This window comes from Elephantulus edwardii, unplaced genomic scaffold, assembly GCF_000299155.1.
Source record: "Elephantulus edwardii isolate Elephantulus edwardi_28Jun2011 unplaced genomic scaffold, EleEdw1.0 scaffold00064, whole genome shotgun sequence".
NCBI classification, from domain to species: Eukaryota; Metazoa; Chordata; class Mammalia; order Macroscelidea; family Macroscelididae; genus Elephantulus; species Elephantulus edwardii.
Window position 1 is genome coordinate 4,335,597 of NW_006399814.1, and position 11,052 is coordinate 4,346,648.

The following is an 11,052-nucleotide window of genomic DNA, read 5'->3' on the forward strand; positions in this document are numbered from 1 at the left end:
ACCTCTCCACTCTGCTCTTCTCCTCTCCTAACCTAGAGATGTTAGGGCACGGAGTTTGAACTTACTGATTCCCACAATCACATGTTGATTCTTGTAATGAACCCTACTCTCTATAGTTAGAAAGAGAGGTTTAGGCGGAGATAGATGGACACATGGGAGCACTTTTGGCCTGATGATAAGAGGTTCTGCAGCCCCCGCAAAGGCAGGTGGTTTGAATCTTCCAGTTGTTCCAAAGGAGAAAGGTGGGAAATGTCATCCTGTGTATTTATAGCTTCTTAAAAGCAGCTGAAGGGCAAGCTATGAGTTCTTTCCAATTCAACAGCACACAATAATAACATAAAGATCCATCCCAAAATCCATTGCCATCAAATTCATCTTCCTCCTTTCGAACCCACCTAGGAGAGAGTACAAATGTCACATGGGGTTTCCGTGCTGTAAATCTCTGCAGAAGCAGACTGATGTATTTTCCTCGTGCAGAGCAACTGCTGAGTTTGAACCTCCAACTTTTATGTTGCTAGCTGAGAGATTAACCATTGCATCACCAAGATCCTTTGAGATGTGTGTGTGTGTGTGTGTGTGTATATCTACACTAATAGTAAAGATGAATAATGAAAGATTTGAACCTATTCAAGATGCCTTAGTACTTACTGGTCATCAGGATGTGAAAATTGTAAACAAACAGGTAGAATCAGTAGTTGGAAAATACAGCCTTGGTGATAGAAGTCAGAGGTCACATAAGAAAAGATCAAAGACTCATTTATTGCAAATACCTTTTTCAAGAATGCAGATAACTGTACATGTGAATTTTACCGGATAACATCAAACCATCAGAATCTGGACAAAGATGTGGAGAAGTGCAACATCATCAGTCAGAACAAGACCAGTGGCTGACTGTGGAACAGGCCGTCAATGACTCATGTGCAAGTTCACTTCGAAGCTGAGGAAAGGGGAAACAAATTCGTAAGAGCCAGCACAGGGCCTTGAGCATATCAGCCTGAATTTAAAGCCAGCCACAGGAAGAGATCCGATGTGTCCTGCCTAATGACTGAACTCTAGAACAGTTGTAGGGTGATGACATCAAGGACATTGCACATGAAGAAAGAAAATGGTTATTGAAAGACTAAAGGAAAAGGAAACATCAAAAACGAATGTCAGAAGAGACTCAGTCTCACTCATGAATGTAAATTAGCTAGAGCAAATGAAGCAAAAAAGCTGACCCGAAGATTTCACAGGGCAGCCTGAGAAGACAAAATAAAGCATAATGAAATGTGCAGAGCAGGAGTTAGAGAGCTGAAAGGGAAGAACACACTCAGCACTTCCAGAGAGGAAAAACTTAAGGGGGAAAAAAATCAGGCTTTAATTTAAAACAGTGAAGAATTCTGTGGGTGAGCTAGTGAATGGCACAGGAAGCGGCTGAAGACCGAGAGAACCCTGAGTCACTGTGCCGAATACCAGTCAGAGAGACAGCAAATGGTCCAGAGCCCGAGATGCTGACGGAGCAGGAGCAAGCTTCGCTGAAGACATCCATGGAAGAGAAATGCTTCCAGAGGGAAGGAGCACTGGAGGGTCTTAGGAATTGGAAAGACAGTTACCATCTACCTGGTCAATCAGCTGAGAAAGAAAGTGGTCATTATGTCCATTCGAAAGGCAAGTAATCCAACTATGGTTCAAATATGTGAGCATATGTGAAAAAATATCATTACTATCACATACAAATAGAATCTTGCAGAGAATAGCTGAGAAAATGGGCAGAACGCTGTCAGGGGAGGAGAAGGCCATAGACTGAGACTCGGCTCAGAAGAGGTCATGGAATAAGGGATGCTATTTCTGATATCACACAGACCTTGGATGAAGCAAAGAGTACCATATAGATGTTTACATGTTTAGACGTTGTATTGAGTAGAGAAGGGATTTGATTGTGTGGACCGTAACAAATTATGGATAAAGGTACAACGACCGGAAATCCCAGACACGTAATTATGCTTACACAGGTTTATAAAGACCCCGTAGTTTGATCAAGAAGCAGTCATTTAACAGGAAAGGGGGAAACGACAAGCTATAAAGTCAGGGAGAGTGTGTATCAGGGTTACATCCTTTTACCATATGTGCTCAACTTATTTATTAATAAATAATCCAAGACACTGAACCAGATGAAGAATGTGGCACAAGAATTGAAAAGCAAACGCTATTCAATTGCACAGCCCTGCTTGCTAAAAGTGGAGACGGCTGCAGTTATTCACGGGTGAAGCTCAGAAAACTTGAATCATGTGTCAGTTTAAGGAACACGAAATCTTCAAAACTGGACTGATAAACAGCATCATGAAAAATCTGAGAAAATACTGAAGTTGTGAAGGGTTTTGTCCTTCCTAGATCAAGAACGAACATTCACCAACTCAACAGTCAAATCAAAAGATGCATTGGGTAGATCAGCTGCCAAACCTTTACAGCGTTAACAGACAGAAATGTCACCTAGAGGCCAAGGCAGACCTGACCCAAGCATTGGCATCTTCAGGTGTGTCCTTTACCTGTGAAAGCTGGATGATGAAAAAAGAAAAGTGAACAAAAGTCAGTGTCTTTGCATTGTGGTGTAGGTGGGGAACTGCACAGACTGGGGACAGAACAGACACCTCTGTCTCAGAAGCACAGCCCAAGTGTTCTTTTGTAACCTAGTCTCTGGTCTCTGAAGAAGGCCATCAGGGTGGATTAAGCAAAAGTTTAGAAGGAAGATCCTGCATGAGACGAGTGACAGCAATGGCGGCAAGGATGGTGCAGGGCCACGCGGTACTCCGCCCTGGTCACCACAGGTCAGAATCTCCTATGTGAGATTGCTAGACGGATGACTGGCAGGCAGGCAGACAGGCAGGCAGACAGAAAGACAGAGACATGTATGTATGTATGTGTGTGTATAGTGTGTGTGTGTGTGTGTGTGTGTGTGTATATATGATATAGATAAATAGATAGATATAGAGATAGATGATAGAGATAGAGACAGAGAGAGAGACAGATATAGATATAGATATAGATATAGATATAGATATAGATATAGATACAGATAGATATAGGTCCCTGAGTAACACAATAATTTGCCCTTGATTTCATTTTTTTAAAGGGAAGTGGACTGTTCACCCCCACTCAAAAGCAGCAGAGGAAAAGGCTTACCACATATATCGCCATCAAGATTTCATTTTTTGGGGTCCACAGTCAATGTCCTTAGTACCAGCAGTCAAGAAATGACTGGTGTTGGGGAATTCATGTGGAGGTCAGAGTGGAACCAGGTGTCAGCGGGCTCACAAGCAAAACCCAGCAGAAGATGTGGCTGCCATGGTATTTGCGTCCGTCGGCACGTCGGGCTTGGCCTTAACGATTGCAGGAGGAGTGGTGGGCTCTGCCTTGTACAAGGCGGGTGTGGGCACAGAGCGGTCATCTTTGACGGGTTCCATGGAGTCCAGGACATTGTAGTTGGGGAAGGGACTCACTTTCTCATCCCTCAGGTACAGAAGCCAGTTCTCTTTGACTGCCGCTCCCGACCACGTGACGTGCCAGTGATTACTTGTAGCAAAGATTTCCAGAATGTCAACATGACACTGCGAACCCTCTCTCGGCCTGCTGCCAGCCAGCTGTCTGGAATCTACGCCAGCCTCGGGGAGGACTCTGATGAGCATGGGCTGCCGTCCATCACGACAGAGATCCTCAAGTCCGTGGTGGCTCACGTCGGTGCTGGAGAACTAATCACCCAGAGAGAGCTGGTCTCCACACAGGTGAGCGATGACCTCACAGAGCGAGTGGCCACCTTTGGGCTCAGCCACGATTATGTATCTTTGACGCATCTGACCTTTGGGAAGGAGTTTTCCAAAGCAGTAGAAGCCAAACAGGTGGTTCAGTAGGAAGCAGAGAGGGCCAGATTGGTGGTGGGAAAGGCTGAGCAGCAGTAGAAGGCCACCATCATTTTCAATAAGGGTGACTCGAAGGGTGTGGAGCTGATCGCCAACTCCCTGGCCAATGCAGGCAATGGCTGATTGAGCTGTGCTACCTGGAGGTGGCAGAGGGCATTGTCTACCAGCTGTCCGGCTCTCAGAACATCACCCACCTGCCCCACGGGCAGTCATTGCTGCTGCAGCGGCCCCAGGGAGGCCACACACCTGCTCAGTTCTCACCACAGCCTTCCTTCTGCCCCAGCCCAGAAATCACTGTGAAATTTCATGATTGGCTCAGATAGTGATGGAAACAAAATCACTTCAGATCATGAATTACTCTACCAAATGAAACGCTTTCATTCTTTCCATGTCCATCCACTTTTTAAACTGTCCTTCTTAAACCCATTACCGACATTGCCAAGTAACTGTGCAGACTGGCTCTGGGCTCCCGACTGGGGCCTGCAGGCACAGCAGACTCAGCAGTGGTGACTAATTGGCAGAAGAAAGGCAGGGCATCTTGTAATTGGCTGGGAGCAGGTGCTGGGTTGTGTCACCTTGTAGCCTCAGTTACAACCTAGAGATTTGAGAAAGACGGCACTGGGGCTGAAGGGAGAAGGCAGCCCCCGGTGTTCAGTGACTGCAGCAAACGAGCTGAAGACGTGCTGGAAGGGAGGGTCAGCGAGGACAGAATCTGCTCTTACCAGGAGACTGATTGTCATTAACTGTGGGGCCATCGGAAGCAGGTGTGTGCATAACAAGGCATGGATCGAAGGATCTGCCCCCGGTGAGGCAGGTGGGCTTGATCTTGCTGCCCCCCAGGCTCGTAAATACTGAGATGGACTTGGTAAGTCGGGGAGGAGGCCTGGACTGAGATGGGAGGCCACAGAAGGCTTCCGCTGCACCTTCCAATGCGATCCCCCAATGCTCAATGGAATTCCAGCGTGAAGGATTGCTTCCTGCTGGGGCCAATCATCCCTGCCAAAGACGGGTGTGTCATGAGTTTCTGCTTGTTCATTCAGAACTGTCCTTTGAGAAGGCACAGTGTCTACGTGTTCAGGGGAACAGCTGTAGGAAAAAACAAATCTGTGTAAATTGTCAATAAAGGACACCCAAACCTTAAAAAAATAATCTAAAGACATATTGTTGTTGTTGTTATATGTTGTCAAGTCCCTTGCAGCTCATAGCAACCCTATGTACAACAGCTCTGAACCCTGCTGTCCTGTGTCAACTTTATCGTCTCCGACACCCCCACCCCATTACACCAGCCACTGAATCAATCCATCTCATTGAGAGTCTTTCTCTCTTGTGCTGTCTCTCCATCCTCCCAAACATGATGTCTCTCTCCAAGGACTGATCCCTCCCTGCAACATGCCAAAAATATGTCAGAGGAAGCTTCAGAAACCTTGTCTCCAAGGAACAGCCTGGTTTCACCCTCTCCAGGATGAACCTGTTTATTCTCCTAGTGGTCCATGATATAGTCAATATTCTTCTCCAGCACCACAGCTCAAAAGCATCAATTCTCTTCCTATCATCTGTAGTAATTGTCCAGCTTTCTGATGCATAGCAAGTAATTATGAAGACTGTGGCTTGGCTCAGACACACCTTAGTCTTCAGACTGACATTGTTGCTCTTCAGTACCCTGGAGAGGCCCTTGACAGCAGACTTTCCCAATGTAACTCATCATAGTAAATTGGGGAAATCTGCCATGAAGGACTTTGCCAAAGTGATCAAGGCCAATGACGCCATTCTAAAGACTAAGGTGTACTTTACACAAGCCATGGTATTTTCAGTTGTGTATTATGCATCTGAATAATAATAATAATAAAATAAATAATAAAAGATTGAGGCTGTTAATAATTAGAGTTTGCTTGGCTCCACAATCAATGCTCTTGACACCATCAGTCAGAATATCAAAAGATCAATTGCATTGGGAAAATCTGCTGTCAGAGACCTCTCCAGAGTAATGAATAGCAACACTGTCAGTCTAGAAACTACGGTGTGCCTGATCCAGACTAGGTCTTCACAGTTATTCTCTATGCATTACAAAGAGCTGAACAATGATTAACGATGACAAAAGAAGAATCAATGCCTTTTAGTTGTGGTGCTGGAGAAGAGTCTTGAACGTACCTTGGACTGCCAAGTTAACAAATAGGTATATCTTGGAGAGGTGAAATAGAATTTTTCTTGGAAGCTAGGATTTTGAAGCTCCATCTTACATACTTTAGGCACATGGCTAAGAGGGACCAAACCTTGGAGAAGAACATCATGCTCGGAACGGTGGAGGGACAGCCCAGGAAAGGAAGACCCTGAATGAGATGGATGGATACAGTGACTGGGCAATGGGGGTAGATGTGTCGGAATCAGTGAGACTGGCTCAGGGCAGGGTTTAGAGCTGCTGGTCCCTATGGGTCATAGGTGACTTGATGGCACATAACAACAATAACAATAACACATCTGCAAGTTTTACACTGAATGAAGAAGACTGAAGAAGAATTTAATCCTTTCGGTTGGGTGTTGGGCAAGGCACTCCGTTCTAACAGGGACTGCTTAAAGAACAGAGATCTGTCTTGAAGGAGGTACAACCAGAGTGTTCCTTAGAGGCAAGGATAGTGGAATTTTATCTCATTTACTTGTTAAATATTTTCAGGAGGAACCAGGAGTAGTCCATGTAGAAAGGATAACCCTGGAAAGGTGGAAGGACAGCGAAAGGGAGGAGAACCTGAAGGCAATGGATGGGCACAGTGACTACCCGGATGGGCTTGGCGTGACCGAGATTGTGAAGACGGTGCAGGACAGAGCAGAATGAGGGTCTGGTGTTCACAAGGTCTCTGTGAGTGGGAGCTGACCCAACGTCCCCCAACAGCAGCCACGTAGGAACTGGGTTGACTCATTTATCCTTCCTGCTTCCTGTAGGGAAAGCTGAAGTCCAGAGGATGACCATGATTCCTGTACCAGACGGCTTTAGCAAAGGGCCACAGACAACAGAAACTATCCTCTCCCAGGTGTGGGGCCTGAGAATCTGAAGGCAGAGCCTACACGGCTGTTTGTTTGCACGGACTCTGAAGAACATCAGCTTTTCTCTGGCATCTGAGGGGCCTGCTGACCTCGGTGTCCTTTGGTGTGTGGTTGCAGCACTCCTATCTTAATCTCCAACATCACGTGCCCTTTCTCCTGTGTGACTGTGTGTGTGTCTGTGTGTGTGTGTGTGTGTGTGTGTGTTTTCTTCTTATGAAGACAGACACTGGTCATACTAGATCAGTATCTGCTGTGTTGTAGCATGACCTCATGTCGGCCAAAACAAAGACACCTGCAATGACCCTGTTTCCAAACAAGGTCACAGTCATGAGCACAGTACAGGGATGCTGACATGTGTTTTTAGGGGACATAGGCCATCGACACCTGGGCTGGGGTACATGCTCACAGGACGGTGCTCCTTCGACCCTTCCTGTCCTTTCATAATGCTTCTGTCTAATGCCTGGAGGGAGCGTTTGGGATCCAGATAAGTCCGCCAGCTTTTCATACGTCCTCTGCTGACTTTACTGTCCAATATCTTACAAGTGCTCCCTTTACCCTGTGGTGTTTCACTGATGCCCTTACCACACACGCATCATCAGCCTCTTCACCTTGCCTGCTCGCCCAGGTTTGTGGACATTAAGGGGGAACACTTCCTCTATCTGGTCCTTTCTCTGAGCCTTGGCAGACTCGAGTGGGCTCCTGGCACCTTCTTCTCTGGAAAGCCCCCAGGACCAAGTGGGGAGAACTGTGAGAACTTGAGGGGTGCTGCTCCTAGCACAGGCCTGGTATCCGTCCAAGGCCAGGGCACTGCAGGGCCAGACATGATTGTTCAAGATTGACTTTATTCCATCACCTTGGGCTCAGACACTCAGCTAGCTCATGGCCCTTCTCAGTGTGACAGCAATAACACAGTCTCTTTCTTTTTGACCAACTATGACGTTTAAGGAAATATTTATACGTCATCTGACAGGATCGGGTAGCATTCAGGCTGACCGTTCAGAGGGTCACTATGAGTTGTATTTGACTCAACAGCACCTAATAACAGTCCAGTCCCCACGGAGTCGGCTCTGGCTCCCGGCGACCCCACATGCTTCTGAGAAGAGCTGTGATCCACAGGGTTCTCGATGACCGATTCTTCAGAAGTTGACCACCAAGCCTTCCTTTTGCAATATCTCACAGTGGACTTGATCCCCTCATCTTTTGGGGATCATTTATCTTCTGCTTTACCCAAGGAGTCCGATCGGCCTTTGGGTGTGATTCCTCACTTTGCTCAGATAAGAGCACTATGGGGAGCAGCCCCAGCCCATTATTCAAAATTTAAACTTGTCCATTTTGAACTCCACATTCTCACCTTCTCTGCTTTTTTGGAATCCCAGGTGGTGACAAGCAGGGCACATTTCTACTTCTGATGCACAGGAGAATCATTATAAAGCTTCCCAAATGCTCTTCAAAACCCAAAGACCATGGCAAGCAACAACTCTTGGATGCAGCAGCCTTAAGTGCCTTGCAGTAGGAAGCCAATTATACCACGAGTTTGTGTGCTAAGAGCTATTCCTAACCCACTGCCATTGAGCTGATTGTGACTCAAGTTAATTCTCCACAGGAACTCCAACACTCCACATCTTTGCAGGAGGAGCCTGTGGGGCTGTTCCCTCACCTCTATAGATGTTATTAACAAGGTAAACCGAGCAGGAGCAAACGGCAACAACAAACCGCACAAGTAGGCCTATGACCACACCTAAGTAGCCTTAATCTTCAGGACTTTGATGAAAACATTGAAAAAGTACGAAGATGCCTGCCTGCAGATTTCACGTTTATAAGGATTCTGCAGTGTGTTATTTCTGGGACTTTGCATGTCTACATCAGAGTCCTGAACCACCTCTGCTCCGGATTCAGAAAAAGTTCTTTGAAGATGTGTCCTTGCATCCTCGTGTGTCCCCAGGGCCTGATCAGACCACTCTCTGCCACCATGATACCCTCAACCTCATCACACCCATAGCCTGTCCATTCAGAGAAATTGCATGCCAGGGTTCTTTTAGCTGGACAGTCCATCCTGGGTGGCCATCCAGTTCCTGGGAAGTTCTCCATGGGTGGCCTGGACTTAGGGATGGGTCTCTCTATTCCCATCCATCCTGCCTCAAGCACCCTCTGAATGCCCTCCATGTGCTGCCTTGAAGACAAAGATAGGAGAGAGAGAGAGAGAGAGAGAGATGGAAGGGGAGAGACAATAAGATGTAGAGAAGAAGCAAGCCAGAGAGGTGAAAAGACAGGGAGACAAAAGCAGAGACTCCAGTAGAGACACAGAGAGATGCAGTGAGATGGAGAGGGAGAGAGAGGAGACCTAGCATGAGACAGGGACAGAAAGAGAAAGAGAGAAAGATACAGAGGAGCAGAGAAAGACAGACAGAGAGACAGACAGACAGACAGACAGAGATAGAGAGATGAAGAGACAGAGGGGGAAAGAGAAAGAGCGAGGAGAAAGAGGAAGACTGAAACAGAGGAAGCCAGTGAGATAGGGAGACATATGGAGAGAATGACAGACAAAGACAAGGGCAGAGAGAAAGAGACAGAGACAGAAAGACTAGAAAAGAGAGCAGATCGAGAGATACAAAAACAGAGATAAAGACATATAGAAACAAAGGAAGAGAGAAACAGAGAAGGGATGAGATGGACTGAGAGGGAGATGGAGGGAGAGACAGAGACAGCAACATGCACAGATAGAGACAGATTGATCTAGGGAGACAGAGAGATAGTGGGGCTGGAAGGCACAGAGAACGAGAAACGGAAGCAGAGAAGGCACCCACCCCTGCACAGGTACTGCCCTCGGAGGTTTTCAGCACTCAGGACAAGGCTTGGAGACAGCCCTATACCCCACACCAGCACAGGTTCCCTGAAGCGGAGCCCCCGAGAAGGGTGCAGCCTGCAGGGTCCCAGGAACATTCAGCATGGAGCCCCTCAGCCCACACCAGCTTGGCTTCCTCCTAGGCGCACACGTGTGCTGAAGGACAGACATGCTTTTCCCTTGCCATTCAACTTCTCAAAAAGAGAAAATGAAAATGTTACTTTCTTTGGGCAAAACTCTCACCATGTAATGCATTTTTCTCTCTAGGCAGGCATAGACCTTTCTTTTTCCTTTTAGAAAAATCGAAGGTGGCTGTAAAATGTCAGATTGTCTGACTGAGGACAAACTGTCTTTTAAATATTGCATTTTCTGAACATTATACCTTTCTCTCACTCTCTCTTTTTCCATGTTTTCTAACATTTGAAATCTTTCTCACAAGCATGTCCCTAACCTAAATATTGAGAAGCGCCCTGAAAGTTGTGCATTTTGCATATGTATGAAAATGAGATGTTTCCATAAAGACCTCTGTTGAGAGTACTCCAGAAAGTCCACGGCCAGCCAATTGATTCTGACTTGTATCAATCCCTCCTGTTGTTACAGTTTTATAGTTATAGTTGTTATAGTTTTAGAGTTATAGTTAGGTGTCATTGAATCTGCAATGACTCACAGCAACTTTCTGAACAGATCTGAACCCCAGCCCTCCCCTGCCCCACCCTCTCCATCTCTGATATACCTGAGCCCATTGTTACAGTCACTGTGTCAACCCATCTTGATAAAGGTCTTCCTACCTTTTCTGACCCTCCATCTTTCTGAGCTTGATGTCTTTTTCCAAAGACTATCTCCTCCTGACAACAAGCCTAAAGTATGTGAGGAAATGTCACCATGCTTCCTCCAAAGACTGCCTTGCTTACATTTCCTCCAAGACAGGTTTGTTTGTTCTTTGCAGCCCATGGGATATTTGGTATGCTATTCTAATACCTAAGTATTGCAACTCGAGGCTTGAATTTGTTCTTCAGTCCCTTGAGTTTAAGAGATGCTGAGTGAATTCGACCCCTTTGATTTTCTGACTCCAGCTCTTTGCAAATTTCATTATAATACTTTACTTTGTCTTTCCACGCTACCCTTTGAAATCTTCTGTTCAGCTCCTTAATATCTTGATTTCAGCCCTATGCTCTAGTGTAAGACTCTCCTCTGACATCCATTTTAGTCTTTTCTTCCTCCTCTGTCTTTGTAGTGACCTTTTGTATTCTTCCTGGCTGATATTCTTGATATCCTCCCACA

The 11,052-nt window shown here is 46.2% G+C and overlaps 1 pseudogene; it reads left to right on the forward strand.

The window, feature by feature from the left end:
• Positions 1 to 2,751: 2,751 nt before the first annotated feature.
• Positions 2,752 to 4,216, forward strand: LOC102853593 (annotated as a pseudogene).
• The last annotated feature ends 6,836 nt before the right edge of the window (positions 4,217 to 11,052 follow it).